Source organism: Taudactylus pleione, unplaced genomic scaffold (assembly GCF_031769625.1).
Source record: "Taudactylus pleione unplaced genomic scaffold, aTauple2 ptg000399l, whole genome shotgun sequence".
Lineage (NCBI taxonomy): Eukaryota > Metazoa > Chordata > Amphibia > Anura > Myobatrachidae > Taudactylus > Taudactylus pleione.
In genome coordinates, this window is record NW_028284801.1 from 3894207 (window position 1) to 3909552 (window position 15346).

At 45.3% G+C, this 15346-nt stretch overlaps 2 pseudogenes; one reads left to right on the forward strand and one right to left on the reverse strand.

Moving 5' to 3' along the window:
• Positions 1–1442: 1442 nt before the first annotated feature.
• Positions 1443–3361, forward strand: LOC148506635 (uncharacterized; annotated as a pseudogene).
• A 1045-nt stretch (positions 3362–4406) lies between these two features.
• On the reverse strand, positions 4407–8765 carry LOC148506636 (uncharacterized; annotated as a pseudogene).
• Positions 8766–15346: the final 6581 nt, after the last annotated feature.

A 15346-nucleotide genomic window follows, 5' to 3' on the forward strand; every position in this document is an offset into this window, starting at 1 on the left:
TCAAAACAAACCCATCAGAGAGATAGCAAAAACATTAGGTGTGGCCAAATCAACTGTTTGGAACATTCTTAAAAAGAAAGAACGCACCGGAGAGCTCAGCAACACCAAAAGACCCGGAAGACCACGGAAAACAACTGTGGTGGATAACAGAAGAATTATTTCCTTGGTGAAGAAAAACCCCTTCACAACAGTTGACCAAATCAAAAACACTCTCCAGGAGGTAGGTGTATATGTGTCAAAGTCAACAATCAAGAGAAGACTTCACAAGAGTGAATATAGAGGGTTCACCACGAGATGTAAACCATTGGTGAGCCTCAAAAACAGGAAGACATCTAAAAAAGCTATTACAGTTCTGGAACAACATCCTATGGACAGATGAGACAAAGATCAACTTGTACCAGAGTGATGGGAAGAGAAGAGTATGGAGAAGGAAAGGAACTGCTCATGATCCAAAACATACCACCTCATCAGTGAAGCATGGTGGTGGTAGTGTCATGGCGTGGGCATGTATGGCTGCCAATGGAACTGGTTCCCTTGTATTTATTGGTGATGTGACTGCTGACAAAAGCAGAAAAATGAATTCTGAAGTGTTTCGGGCAAAATTATATGCTCATATTCAGTCAAATGCTTCAGAACTCTGTGGACAGCGCTTCACAGTGCAGATGGACAATGACCTGAAGCATACTGCAAAAGCAACCAAAGAGTTTTTTAAGGCTAAAAAGTGGAATGTTATGCAATGGCCAAGTCAATCCCCTGACCTGAATCCGATTGAGCATCCATTTCACTTGATGAAGACAAAACTGAAGGGAAAATGCCCCAAGAACAAGCAGGAACTGAAGACATTTGCAGTAGAGGCCTGGCAGAGCATCACCAGGGATGAAACCCAGCGTCTGGTAGTGTCTATGCGTTCCAGACTTCAGGCTGTAATTGCCTGCAAAGGATTTGCAACAAAGTATTAAAAAGTGAAAGTTAGATTTAGGATTGTTTAGTTTGTCCCATTACTTTTGGCCTCTTAAAAAGTGGGAGGCACATATAGAAACCGTTGTTATTCCTACACGTTCACCTGATTTGGATGTAATTACCCTCAAATTAAATCTTAAAGTCTGCAGTTAAAGCACATCTTGTTTGTTTCATTTCAAAGCCATTATGGTGGTCAATAGAGGCCAAAATATGAAAATTCTGTCAATGTCCCAATATTTATGCACCTGACTGTATATAGATATATCTATATATATTGCAAACAACAATATTTAATTTGTGTCAGAAAGTTGGGGGAAGTCCAATTTGCTTACTACAGCGTATATAAATTCAATGATGAAAACAAACCAAAACTAAAAAAAAAACAAGGGTGCGAATTAATGCTAATTGCAATCGCATCAAAACCAAATCAAAGGTCCATCGAAAGCGCAGATGAGAAAACAAGACTCTGACAAGATATCACGATGGTCACGTAGTTTGACGGCTGCGTCCAACAGATTGCTACGACTGTAGCCCTCGCTCGCCCTGTTACGTGGTCCGGGAGGTGTGCTTTCATTGTGGGTGTTTACCCGCTTGCGCTGTGCGTTGCGAGCGCTCGCTTTGCATTTTCTCGCTCACTGCTGATGCGAGCGATCACGCCCTAGCGAGAAACTCTGAATGAGGTCCAATATGCAGAAATCGTTTGACACTAGGGTATTTCAGCTAATTCAAATACTGGGCAGGAATTTCAGGGGGGTGGGCAGGACTTCAGGATGGAATAAATAGTTTGCAGCCATTTTATCTCTTTGCATTAATGCTCTGTGGCTAGTTTGGTGAGGCTTAAACCTGTTGAACGCTGTTACATTGCTAGATTGCTCTGCTTTGTTTTTGGCTTGCCTTAACAAAGTTTGTCTACTTTCTCTTGTGATGGATCCCTTTCGCTATCGACTGATAGCATATGCTGGAGTTGTGCTGCTGAAGGCTTCGCTCATGCTGGACGAAGGAGTGGCTGATGCAGACGGATTCTCTCACACATGCCACTGCTTATGGAGATCCATGAAAATGATCCTGGCGACTACCGCAACTTGCTGCAGATGGATGACGCCACCTTCCAGAAGTTGCTGAGTCTTGTGTTGCCCTACAGCCGGAGGCAGGATACCAGGCTGATCGCTACCCTGAGGTTCTTGGCTACAGGAAGATCCCTTGCTGACCTGACGTTGGCTCCCTCATCTCACCTCAATCTTTTGGCCTCATCATCCCAAAGATCTGCAAAGCTATATTTACTGTCCTTAAGCAGCAGTACTTCAAGGTAAGAACATTTTTGATGTCCAACAATGCTGTATGCTGCTGGCCACCACAGTATGCCCCCTAAATGTAAATTGCTGCCTCCTTTATGGTATATGCTGCTGGCCAGATATGGAGTTAAAGGTAAAATCCTTGTATTAACCATTTTTTGTCTGTTTTCATGCTAGTCCCCTTCATTGGTGGAGGAATTGCAAAGTATTGCTCCGGAGTTTGAGTCGCGGTGGAACTTCCCGCCCGAACTTTGGGGAGCCATTGATGGGAAACATGTGAGGATAACTCCACGTGCCAACAGTGAATCCATGTTCTACAATTATAAGGGATGGCCATCGTGAACACTAACTATAGAAACATAGAATTTGACGGTAGATAAGAACCACTTGGCCCATCTAGTCTGCCCCATTTTTAAACATATTGTTACCTCAACCCTTATTGATCCTTACTTCTTCTGAAGGATATCTTTATGTCTATCCCATGTATGTTTAAATTGCTCTACTGTCTTAGCCTCTACCAACTCTGAAAATGACTATGAATTTCTGTTTGTGGACGTTGGGAAGAATGGCCATGTGTCGGATGGTGGGTCCTTCAGGAAGACCGTGTTTTATGATAGGCTCATGTCTAAAAGGCTCAATGTACCTCCTGCTTCGCAATGCAAGTATGGATTCAATTTCGTGTATGTTGCTGATGAGGCTTTTGCACTGCATGAGCATGTCATGAAGCCGTATGCACAAAGGGGATTGACCAAGGAGAAGAGGATTTTTAACGGCTTTCTAGGGCACGTCGTATTGTGGAGAATGCCTTTGGTATCCTCAGCAGTCCCTTCAGGATTTTCCACACAGACATCAAGCTGCGTGTGTACAAAATAGAGTGGGTTGTATTGGCATGCTTTACCCTACATAATTTCCTGAGGCATAAGAACACGCATCAAAGGCCACCAAGTACATCACTGCCAGAACCTACAGACCACATAGAGGACATTGATAGGTGGACTTCTGTGGCTGGAGCACGGGTTACAGAAGTGGCCACTGGATGTGCTAAACAGGTCAGGCAGGAGTACCTGGACTATTTCAATGGAGCGGGGGCAGTGCCATGGCAGGGATAATGCATAAACTAATTGCACTTCACAAAATATAAAAACATGAACATTTTACATGCTATATAACAATGTTTTGTGTGAAAACTGTTTTCAGAATTTGAATGTTTTTTTGTAAATTAATTTTTTTTGGGTTATTTAAAAATAGTGTCCATATAATATAATTTGTTTAAAGCTACTGTGAGGCATGCATAATTGGTGGCCAGGGGTACTATGGGGCATATACTGGGTGGCATGTGTTCACATTACATTACATGTTTAATATTATATTACCTATAGGTGCCCCCTGTACCCCTGTAGGTGTCCCGTAATATGTTGTTCCCACGGTGCAAATAACAACACAACACTTGAATTATTATTTTTTTTGTGCAAATAGATTTTTATTAGTTTATAATAAACAAATGAACAAAAACAATTTTGGCTGTACATATTACTGTCTACAGACACACAGAAAATAGAGACATCTATAGATATATATATATATATATATATATATATATATTTGCAGCAAAAGCGGGATGGCATTCAGTGAGACTCCAATACAAATAAAGAACACAGCACTACTTTGCTGTGTTCTTTATTTGTATTGGAGTCTCACTGAGTGCCATCCCGCTTTTGCTGCAAGTACATTCTTTTTGGGAAGTGCACCGGAGCATTCTGACCTGAGAGAGAGTGCCGGTCCCTCGTGCAACTGTATATATATATATATATATATATATATATATATATAAATAAAACAAGATCATACAAAATTGTCTGAAAAGGAGGAGTGGGAGGGGAATTTTTTTCTTTATCCAAAAAAAAGGCAAAATTCTGGCCTGGATTCATTGATTTATACCAGGCCACTAAGTGCATCTAGAGCAAAGATTGCTCCAATTAAATGAAATAAATCAGGCACTTCAACAATTGATCATGTACAGTACAGACCAAAAGAGTGATGCCGACATAACTAGGGTCACGAAGAAGATCGAGAATTTGCAAACTGTCTTCTCGAAAGAGCACTAGAAACATAAGAAGTCACAATATTCAGTAACAGGCAAATGAAGTACCATCGTTATGGTACTCTGACCAACTCCTGGTCATCCTGGGCCAAGAGCCCAAGAAAACATCCAGAACATTTTTGAAACAAGTTAAAAACCGAATGAAAAAAATCACGAATGAAAAAACTGAGTGCATGCCACTTGAAGAGGTGCTGGGATAGTTGGGTGGTGGCGTAGGGCTATGCAGTGCAGGATAGGTGGGTGGTTGTGGAGGAGAAATTGGCGGTGCGGGATACATCGGTGGGTGAGGTGGGATGGGGAAAATGCTGGAGACCAGTGGAATGGGCTTCTGTTTGGTATCTGACACTAGGACAGTGTGCTTGTCCAATTGGCTATGAAGCCCACGTATCATAGGATCATATACCAGACACAGGGTTCACAAAATATGCATTATAGTGCGTATTTACACATTACAGGCACTTAGTGACCCAGTTTTTAAAAGTACCCGGGTCCAGCAGGACGCGCTGTGTGTGCGCTCCACAGCTGCTGCCCCAGTGACCTCCATCAGCTTCTCCCAGCCAATGGCCACTGGCGGCAGCGCCTCATCTTCCAGTTGGCACCTGAGACCTCTGCCTCCTGGTCACTCAATGCTGCCAGGCTCTCTCCAGCAGCTGCCGTTCCTTGCACTGCACAGGCTGACAGCTTGACTGCTCCAGGCCTCCATACACAGGTCTGTGGGTAGGTAATGCCGGATCCCCCCTCCCGGAGGTGTGATGCCGCCTGGCTCTCTCCAGCAGCTGCCGTTCCCTGCTCCGCAGTGTCCGCATGGGCTGACAGCGTGACTGTGCTCCAGGCCGCAATGCTCCCTTCCCCCTCTTTTCCTAGGCCTGTCCTCTTCATGTCAGAACCCCACCCGGATCCACAATGTCCAACCAGAGCAACACAGATTGTACCAGGATCATCTGCAAGCAGAGCTGGATTAAGGTCTGTGGGGGACCCTGGGCAACAAACATGTGGGGGCCCCTATTAAATATGGACGATATAGTAATGCCCCTTGTAGCAGTGCTCCCAGCAGTAGTGCCCCCCCCAGATGTAGTGCTCCCAATAGTTATGCCCCAGCAGTAGTGCCCCCAGTAGCAATGCCCCCTGTAGCAATGCCCACAGAAGTAGTGCCCCTGTAGTAGTGCTCCCAATAGTAATGCCCCCAGATGTAGTGCCGCCAGTAGCAATGCCCCCAGAAGTAGTGCTCCCAATAGTAATCCCCCAGCAGTAGTGCCCCCAGTACCAATGCCCCCAGAAGTAGTGCCCCAGATGCAGTGCCACCAGTAGCAATGCCCCCAGATGTAGTGACCACTGTAGCAATGCCCCAGATGTAGTGCCCGCAGTAGTGAAGCCACTTATACTGAAGAAAAAAGAAAATAAAAAAACACTATACTTACCTTAAGTCCCGCTCCCACGTCCGCATCCGTCCGGCTGGCCATTCCTCAGAACTATGGGAGAGGCGTTATGTTGTCTCTCCCATAGTGTACTGCGCTGGAAGCCAGAGCTCAGGTGTGAGCCCCAGGCTCCGGCTGGCTCTGCGGGGAGGGAGCCGGGTGCCCGCTGTTAAAATCTCACTGGCCGCCCGGCTAATGAAGCCTCTCTGCGGTGCCGGGGTTAGGTGGGCCGGAGGAGGTGGAACTGGTTTCGTCTCCCGTTCCGGCCCACTTTAACCCTTGGACGAACACCCCTGTCGCCCCCCCTTTAATCCGGCCCTGTCTGCAAGGCCACCAACCATGAGATTGCCCCAAGAAAAAGCACCTGGACTGTGAGTAGCCACCCTCCAGGGCCACCTTCTGTGTTAATCGGTGCCCAATGTCTATACTGGAGCTGCCAGTGTGTGATGGGGCACTCCTTTGATATGCAGTGCCAAAGTGGTACCAGTGTGTGTTGTTGCTTTACTGTGTGGCACATGGGGGTACCAGGGTGAGATAAGGCCCCTTGTGTTGCACCAGGTTTTCTCCAATGTATTTTGGGACCCTCATTTCCCAGTGTGTGGTGGGACCCTGCTCTGTTGTGCCCATGTGTGGTGGGACCCTTTTATGCAATGCCAGGGTGGTGCTATTGTGTAGTGTGACCCTTCTATGTGGTGCCAGGGTGGTGCCAGTATGTTATGGGAGCCTTCTGTGCAAAGCCAGGGTGCTGCCAGTGTGTGATGGGAGCCTTCTGTGCAGTGCCAGGGTGCTGCCAGTGTATGGTGAGAGCCTTCTGTGCAGTGCCAGGGTACTGCCAGTGTATGTGAGCATTATGTGCAGTGCCAGGGTGCTGCCAGTATAAGGTGACAGTCTTTTGTGCAGTGTCTGGGTGCTGCTTGTGTATGGTGAGAGCCTTCTGTGCAGTGCCAAGGTGCTACCAGTGTGTGATGGGAGCCTTCTGTGCAGTGCCAGGGTACTGCCAGTGTATGTGAGAGCATTATGTGCAGTGCCAGGGTGCTGCCAGTGTATGGTAAGAGCCTTCTGTGCAATGCCAGGGTGCTGCCAGTGTGTGATGGGAGCTTTTCATGCAGTGCCAGGGTGCTACCAGTGTGTGATGGGACCCTTCTGAGCAATGCCAGTAAAAGCCCCTAACCCCCTCCTTGCCCCCCAGTGAGGCACCAGCTGCTGTCTACCCCTGCCCCCTCCCTACTCCCAGCATTGCCTGCCCCTAGCCCCCTCCTTGTCCCACAGCACTGTTGCAACTTTTGTCTGCACTTATCCCCTCCCTACCCTCCCCCAGCCCTGTCTGCTCTTACTTCCCTTTACCCCCAGTTCTACCCCAACCTCTCTCTGCCTTTACCCACAACTCTACCTCAACTGCTACCTGCCCACACCACTATCCAAACTGCTACCTGCCCTCAACCCGCATAATATGTGATGGGACCAAGAAACCGTGAAGTAGGACCCCAATTTATTAAAGTGATGTGTCCTCGGGACCCACAATTCCACAATTTTTTTCACTCACAGCGATCACTGCACTTGAAATGCAGTTGTTGGGTTCGCTGTCTGTCCTGCATTTCATTGGCGAGATCCCAAAAATCATAAATGTATCCGGGGCCTTCTGAAGAACCTCCTCCGCGTGTTTCAAAAATTGTTCGGACCTAGCCGGTCCAGAACTGGGAGCTTTGAAAACCTTCCTCCGCTTCTTGGCAGGTGGCTGAAGTGGCGGGGTCTCCAACTCGCTCTCCTCCAGTTCTGTTGGCTCACTGGTGGGAGGGTCCAGATCCACGTCTGAAGTAGTCAACTGTAAAAATTAAGTTGCTTAGTCCATGTAAATACCTTTTTTTGGTTAATTCTAGTTCCCTTTAAGTGTGGAGGAATGGAAAAGCAAAAGCAGTGACAAGAGTGGAGAAGTGAGCTCGTGGAGAAATTGCTAATGTTAACCAATCAGCTTTGAGGTAACATTTATCAAGTGTATTCTAGAAACTTATATGGAGCCGCTGAATGGTTACCATGGGAAAATTCTCCATTCACACACTTCTCACTCTTGTCACTGCTTCATGAATTTACCCATGTGAACTTTAAAAAAATAAACACAGGTTGTGTTTGCACTGTGTCTACTTACCAGATCCTGATTCTCTGTTTCCTCCTCTTCCAAGACCTCAGGCAAGTCTGGATCCAGTGAGCTCCTTGACCACCTCTTGGGCTCTTTCTCCAGGGTAAACAGGAGTAGGTCATATTACCATATGGACGGTTTATGGACTTTATCGGCCCCAGCTCCTGAACGTTGTGCGTCTTTATACTTGTGCTCTTTCATGTAGACTGTTCGGAAATTCTGGATCTTACTCTTGACCCAGCGTATGTCAGCATCACTCTTCTGGCCTCTACTGTACAAGAAAATTTCTCAAGTGCCTGATTCTTCTTCACTCTGTTGGAGTAATCTTTGCTCTTGATTCTACAGAGGCACTTGTTGTGTTGGCGTGGTACAAATCAATAAATCCAGTCCAGAATTCTATGTTCTTGTCCATCTGTAATTTAATATGAAAACTATAATATTAACATATAATCCATGAAACATATCATCGTATAAACGTTAACCGAAAATAGTTTTGTATAAAAAATGTATAGTGGCCTTAATTGCTGGGCAGTGTTGTGGGTAGATATATGTGACCTGTACACATTGGTAGCCAACGGGAAACTGACAGTCTGACAGGTTATTTGTCTGACTACATTACCTGAGTTTGGCACCATTTAATACAATTTAAAACCATTATAATATATTTATTGTATACCATTATACAATATATTTAAAACCATTTAATATTTAATTAACAAGGCAGTCTGCAAACATTGGTGGCCAGTGGTGACATTGGTGGCCAGTGGTGACATGTGGCCTGTATTTATTGGCGGCAGCACTGTACTCACCGATTTTTGAAGAATGATGAGCTCCATAAAAACAAGCTGCCTCTCGCTCCACATGTACAGGAGAAAATGGAGGTTGGGGAGTATCCAGGGAGTGGCTAAAGACTTTCATATCATTCATCGTTCGTCTCGTACACACTGAACGATATGCACGACAGTCAAAATTGAGCTGCATGTACAGACGACAGAGGACATCGTTAATGACTCGCGGGAGTGCGCATCATTCATCGCATAGTATGTACACACTGGACGATTTAAACGATATATCATTCAAAGATGTCGTTATCGTGTAAAAATATTGCCGTGTGTATGTGGCTTAAGGGATGGTGGCTGCAGCTTTTGGTGCCAGCTTGCAGGAGGGTAAGTGTGGCATGAGAAGACTACTACCCGTGTAAGGGACACAGCAGCCCGGGAAGCCATGCTGCGATATGACTATAGTGTGAGACCCAGAGAAGTCGTTTCTCCCCCCCCCCCAGCCATCTGCCACCTCTTTCAGGCACTCTAAAGTTGTGTGACCATTGTGGCTGTGCCTCTGCAGTCCTGCACACACATGTGCGTTATTATACCTATCTTTTTAAATTGTATTTAAAGATTGCCCAGGTTACTGCACACACACTCCTCAGTAGAGGGTTGCTGCATTAGCACTTTACCTCGCACAATTACCCCTGCCCCCCTGTTAAGTGCAGTGTAAAGTATAGCTGTGTGTGAGTAATCATTAAGTGTGGAATGAGAGGTTAAAATATATGTGAAAAAATACATGAGGAGGCCCAGCCAGACCAGTCCCGGGGGCCTTACGCCCAAACGCTCACCCCAATGGTCTGGCTGGGCCTCCACAGGGCATCACCACTTAATACACATAGGCCCTCATTCAGAGCCGTACGCAAACAGCAGTACGCTCGTTGCGTTCCGATGTTGACTAACTGCGCATGCGTCGGTGTAACACTGCGCATGTGCGTACGGCAGATTGCGAGCTTTTTTGGTCTCATTCGTCAAATAGCGTACAGGAAGTGACATGTCAAATGTGATTGACAGAACAGGGCGTTTTTGGGTGTTGACGGGGGTGGAGATGGAAAAACGCAGGCGTGGCGAGGCGTTTTTGGGGCGTACATACATTAGCAGATGCGAGAGTAAAATGTGTACGGACCGACTCATACGTCACTGGATGATCCTCTTTCCCTTCAAAATGCTCGCACAGCTTAGGGTCTGGATTACTCGACCACATTGGCGATGGCCTTCTCCTCCATCCCGGCACTCCACGATGTTGCTGCGATTAATCGCGGGTGGTCAGAACAGCAATTAGTGTTGGATTGAAAACCGGCTTGGTATGTGTTTTGAAAGCAGTTTTTTGTGTTAGCACAAAAGCGTACGCAGGTGGAAATCATAGCTGCTAATGTGATGATTACACAATCAATTTACGTACATTTGTGGTTGTTTCTTTTGGGCTCAATTTGTTGGTTAGGGCCTATTGTAACAATAATGTCATCATGTTTTTTTGGTTTTTACCTTTTTCTTTTGGCCTGGTTTGAAACGTTCCTTAAAGAGCCCTTTTTTGGGGGGCATGTAAAATGTGGTTTTTGCCAGTTTGTGCCTTTTGGCCCAGGATTAAATGTAATCCATTTTGACAATAATGTGAGAATACAATGTCAGTTTTTTACTTTTTTTTTATTGCTCAAAAAAAAAAAAAAAAAACAATTTGTGGCAAAGTTTTTTTGCAGGGTTCATTCCCAAAGTTACAATAATTGGGCCAACATAAAAGATTTATGAAATGTAGAACACAAAATTAAAAACAATTCACAAGAAAGGAGAGGGAAGTTTTGACCAGAAAGGAATATGAGCCAAGCACAGAAGGAGTGTGGGAAAAGTCGCCATTGCTGTCACCGTTTTTTCACCCGTTTGGCTGGGGGAGGGAGGGCGCCAGACCGGGTCCGGGATGTCATCGGGCTTGCCTGTCCAGAGGCAGATGTTGTGGCCTCTGGACTAGGCACAGGGCTAGGCACATTTGGAGGATTGGCTGATGTTGTGCCAGAGGTGGAGGATCCTGATGTTCCGGCAGGAAGGGAGGTCGGCTCCACCATGTGCTGGCGAACGAGCTGCTCCAGGGCATTGGCGATGCGGATGTTGGCCCAGGTATTTTCCGCCAGGGCCTGACCAATGGTCACGTTGGCCGCAGCATTTTGCTCCAGGGCCTCAGCCACCCGTAGCAGACTGGCGTCCATCCTCTGCAGAATCTCCGTATGGAAATCCGATTTGAAATTGAGTTCTGTGAGGAGGGCCACTGCCTGCGAGGGGGATTGCCCTGGACTGGCTTCTGCAGGGTCCTCAGCCGGATGTACTGGTTCCTCCCCTGCAGAGCCAGCCGAAATTCGGCGGCCAAGGCTCCCCTCTGGAGCAGACTCATCCGCCTGTGTCTCTGTTAGGAAAAATGAGAAAAGACTCACATTAGAATCTACATATTGGCCCAATAACTTTTCAGAGTTGGTGACATCACAAGATTTACCTGGGACAACATGAGGAGCCGCAAAGTCTGGCATGTCCGTATCCATGTTGGACACGCCAAACACCTCCATAGGCTGCACACACCCCTGTGCCAGCTCTTCTAAATCCGTCAACTCCAATGACACAGGGGTGGGACCCCCACCTGTCCCCCTTGCATGCCTAGCCCTGTCCGCGAGTTTTTGCTTTAGGCGATATTTGAAGTCGCCCCATCTGTGGGATAAAATGGGAACCATTATCCTTTTGTTTAAAATGGGGTTTGTTTATAGGGGGGGCAAGTGTTTACTTACCGCCGTTTGACATCCCGGGCTAGACGGACATAATCACCCACCCTATTGACAGCAACGGCTACCTCTTCCCACATTCTCCACTTCTGGCTTGTACTCATATACCTGTCTGCCTGTGGCAGGATGTCCACACACTTCTGAATCAAAACCTCCATCTCCTTTCTTGTGAAAAGTGGCTGCCTTTTCTTTTTGGCAGCTTTGGCCGGAATACTGGGCCCAGCAGCCTCTTCCATGTCATCCTCCTCACCTATTTGTGTAAATATGCAGATTTCTCAAATTCACAACTTGCCCAATCTTATGTTTCAAATTAATCATTGAGACAAAATGCATGAAAGACTTACCGCCTGACTCTTGTCCATTGTTTCCCTGGTCTGTAGCCATGTCTGAGGTCCAAACAAGAAATACACCAGAATTTAAATGTTGTTTCGTGACGTATTTATACATGCGTCCTAATTTTGCGGCCGCATCATTGATTGTGCGTTCCTATGATCCCTCCTTAATTTGTGCGGGAAACGAAACACTATTTCTGGCTTGGTGTGTCTCGAGTCGAGGTGGCGTTTTTTGATTGTTGGAGGTTACCTTGGTTGGAGTTTCTTGTTTGCGGATTAAGGAGTTGGCGTTTGGAGTTTATTTTGTTTGCTAGATTTGCGTTTTTATTTTCCGTTCGCTTTTTTTTTGGATTTTTTTTTGGCCTCGTTTCTTGATTTGGTAAGTTTTGTGAAGTCTAACTTTGGTTCCATTAGTGTCTCCTTTTGTTTGTTATTGTCCTTAATTTTTTGAACCATAATTTCATCTCTTTTAGGTTTTTTTTTATTTCGGACCCAAAGACCTTTTGATTGGGAATCTTATATATTTGCTCTTGGTAAGTCCATTTTTTAACTTGTATTTGCGAACTAATTAGCGCATTTTTCTCTGTTTGTTTTTTAACTTGTATTTGCGAAATAATTAGCGCATTTTTCTCTGTTTGTATAGTGACTTGTATTGGCGAACTAATTAGCGCATTTTTCTCTGTTTGTTTTTTAACTTGTATTTGCGAAATAATTAGCGCATTTTTCTCTGTTTGTATAGTAACTTGTATTGGCGAACTAATTAGCGCATTTTTCTCTGTTTGTTTTTTAACTTGTATTGGCGAACTAATTAGCGCATTTTTCTCTGTTTGTATAGTGACTTGTATTGGCGAACTAATTAGCGCATTTTTCGCTGTTTGTATAGTGACTTGTATTGGCGAACTAATTCGCGCATTTTTAAATGCTTATTCATCCTGTAAAATTGTTTGTGGTTGCCCTTTAGCATTTTTGGCTTACATTTGACCCCAATTTGACGTACTGTGTGCAATGTCGTTTTGCTCTTTGCCCAAATGTGTGTTTCGCCTATTTTATGTTTTGTCTAGCACCAAATTTAGAAACATAAATGCACAGACTAAACTTGTACAAATTAATATTGGGATTATTTTCAGTTTTGACGTATCATGACAATACCATGTAAGCAGCAATGGATGGTATCATCAAGCTAAGTTGTTTTAATTTTCTTTTGGGGTGGGTCCAAAGCCTTACATTCAAATCTTGCCATTTCAGGTTGATCTTGGGCGGATTGTTCTGGCCATGCTCCCGGAAGCCAAACAACCTCAATCTCGTCCCAGGCGTAGGCATCGTAGGCGTGCAAGGCCCCAGATATTTCGAACACGTGTCACCCTTTTTGGAATGCCCGATGATGAGGTTTTAAGACGCTACCGTCTTCCTCCCAAAATCATCATAGACACTCTCTCATTAATAGAGAGTGATCTTGAGCGGCAAATTGACAGTCCAACAGCAATACCACCACTTACGCAATTTATGGCGGTGTTACATTTCTGTGCCTCAGGATCGTTTCAAACAACGGTGGGAATAGTGGCGGGGATCTCACAATCCTAATTTTCCAGGATCCTGAGGGCAGTGATGGAGGCACTTTTCAAGCACCTCCATCATTTTATTAAAATGCCTTTGGATATGGGTGCCCTTAGTGTGGCCAAGGCCAATTTTTACCAAATAGCTGGCTTCCCACACATCATAGGGGTTGTGGATGGTACTCACATACCACTTCAGCCTCCAGCACGGCTGGAGGCAATATTTCGCAACCGTAAACACTATCACTCCCTGAATGTAATGGTGGTATGTGATGCCTCCCTCCAGATCCTGTCCCTGAATGCAAAATTACCAGGAAGTGCACATGACTCCTTCGTCATCCGGCAATCAGGGATATGGCACAAATTAAACAACCTACAAGCTGGTGATGCGTGGCTTCTGGGTAAGTGGAGACCTTTAGTACATAACAATGTTAAGCTTGATACACAGTGATCCTGATGTTGTCTATTCTTTTTCACAGGAGACAGTGGATACCCTTGCATGCCCTGGCTGCTCACTCCTTATTTGGCTCCCACACCAGGCCCACAAAGTGAGTTTAATACCGCACTTACAGCCACCAGGCAAGTGGTGGAGCGCTGTATCGGCCTTTTAAAAGGCTGATTCAGATGCCTCCACCGCTCTGGTGGCGAGCTCATGTATTTGCCGGATATGGTTTCGAAAATTGTGGTCCTGTGTGGGATATTTCACAACATCGCCATAAGGAGTGGTGTCCCAATGCAGCCAGAGGATGCCTTACCTGAGGATGGCCCCCCCGAGGTTGGTCGGAGGTCAGTATGTGGGGGGGCCATATGCGATGATGTGGTGGCCCGATATTTTAGGTAATTATTGACCAAACAACAGTGTGTATACCCAATGTGTTACGGTTTTTTGGCGTTCATCTTTTTTGATATTAATTCTTGCACCATCTTCTGTTTGTTTGCATAATCTTTGCCACTCCCACGATGACTACTTCCTGCTACCCTTCAAAAACCTTTATGTGGAAACTTCTGGAATATATTATGACACCCATATTGCAACGCCATATTTTTGAAATCAGGTGGGCATGGACCTTCGTCAACCAGTTCTTGATTTGTTGTGTGTTTGTTTCCTGTTTTTGGTATGTGGTGTATTTCTGATTATCACTGTGTGTTTTGTTTGTGAGTGACCACTTTGTTTTTTGATTTCTGTTGTGAATAAATATTTGGAGAGTGTAATTTGTTTCCTTTTTGGGCACGTTAGAAGCAAGTGTAACCAAACTCCCAAACGTTAAATTTACCTAAGGGGTAACCCAGTAATGAAGCAAGTGGAGCTAAAATGTAATATGTTTTCGGGGTACTAACCAACACACCAAGGAATCCTGTACAATCAGTTGCCTTCGTAAGATTGGCCTAAGCAGATTGGCCACCAAATAGGAACATGTAAAATGTTGTAAACTATCATGTTGTCCACCCCAAAAAAGGAAAATGACATTGGTACTGGGAGGTGTTTCTTGTGCCTGTTTGCCTTCAAAATACAACACACAATCTGTAGTGAGATTATTTGGCAATCCTTGCTTGAAGAGTCTACTTATGTCAGTGTAAAGAATCTTGGATTTACTAAAAACGCATGAGACAGAGCGTGAATTAAAACTGATTTATTTGTAAACAATTTGAAAAAAACTAATTCCTAAGGAGGACCGCCAGATGGTCAAGGCCCTGCAGAAGCCCGGTGACTTGCTCCCGCATACGTGCCACACACTGACAGATTTCTGCCCGACGCCTCTGTTCCTCTGTGGGTGACAAAAGTTTGGGGATTAATACATCAATAATGAAGCAACATTCAAAAAAAACACAAAACAAGCAAACCAAAACTTAAAAGCTTGTGCCAAAAAACAACATTACACGGATAAACCCAGCACCCCAAAATGTCCTAGGCCAAAAATACAAGGGCCCTAAAAAAATGCACACAGGTGTGATATGTGTATGGTGAAATCAGCAGG